The sequence below is a fragment of the Elephantulus edwardii genome, unplaced genomic scaffold (assembly GCF_000299155.1).
Source record: "Elephantulus edwardii isolate Elephantulus edwardi_28Jun2011 unplaced genomic scaffold, EleEdw1.0 scaffold00287, whole genome shotgun sequence".
Lineage (NCBI taxonomy): Eukaryota > Metazoa > Chordata > Mammalia > Macroscelidea > Macroscelididae > Elephantulus > Elephantulus edwardii.
In genome coordinates this window covers 792386-793680 of record NW_006400037.1, presented here as the reverse complement: position 1 = coordinate 793680, position 1295 = coordinate 792386, and positions in this window count along the sequence as shown.

The following is a 1295-nucleotide window of genomic DNA, read 5'->3' as shown; positions in this document are numbered from 1 at the left end:
TACCACTATGGCAGTGTAGTAGGATTTGAAATCAGGGAGTGAGATACCTCCTACCGTTCTTCTATTCTTAAGGAGTGCTTTGCTTATTCGGGGCTTTGGATCCCGTTTCAGATTTCTGCAGGTGAAAGTTTAGTTTTGTAGGTACCATTTGTTGAAGAAGTTGCCAATTCCCCATTTGATACCTTTGATTTCCTTTTCAAATATCAGTTGACCATAGATAGCTGGGTCTATTTCTGGGTTCTTAATTCTGTTCTATTGGTCTATGTGCCTGTCATTGTGCCAGGGCCATGCTGTTTTGGTTACTACTGCTGTGTAGCTGGTTTTGAGGTCGGGGAATGCTATGTCTCCCATCTCATTTTTGTTTTTCAGAAGTATTTTGTTTATTCAGGGTCCCTTGCCTCTCCAAATAAATTCGACAATTTCCCTTTCAATTTCCTTGAAAAAGAAATCTGGTATCTGGATCGAGATTGTGGTGAACATGTAGATTGTTTTTGGTAGGATTGTCATTTTCACTATATTGAGTCTTCCTATCCATGAACAGGGCACATTTTTAATTTATTTAGGTCTTTTATTGTGTCTTGCAAAAATGCTCTGTAGTTTTCTTTGAATAGGGCTTTTGTATTTCTAGTTAGGTTCACTCACAAGTATCCTATTTGTAGTTGGCTATTGTAAATGATATTGCTTTCTTGATTTCCTTCTCTGAGTTCTCTTTGTTACTGCAGAGGAATTCTGATTTTTGGATGTTGATCTTATATTCTGCCTCTCTACTAAATTGGCTTACTAACTCTAACAGGTTTTCTTTTGTTGTTGTTGAGTCTTTGGGTTTTTCTGCATGACATATGCATATAGCAAGAGTTTAACAATCTCATTGCAGATCTGGATGCCTTTTATTTCCTTCACTTGTTGTATTGTCCTAGCAAGCACATCCAATACAATATTGAATAGAAGTAGTGAAAATGGGCATCCTTGTCTGTTCCCTTGTTGCAAGGAAAATGCTTTTATTCCTTCTCCATTGAGAATGGTATTGATTCTAGGTTTTGCATAAATACTTTTTACTATGTTGAGGAAATTCCCTTCTGTTTCAATTTTGCCAAGTGCCTTTTCAGGAAGGGGAGTTGGATTTTGTCAACTGCCTTTCCTTCAACAATTGCTAAGCTCAGAAGGTTCTTATTATTTACTTGGTTAATATAGTGAATTATGTTGATTATGCTGAAACTGAGGAGGACCTGAAGCGCCTGCTGCAGAGTGTCAAGGACTGCAGCCTACAATATGGATTGAGGCTCAATGTCAAGAAG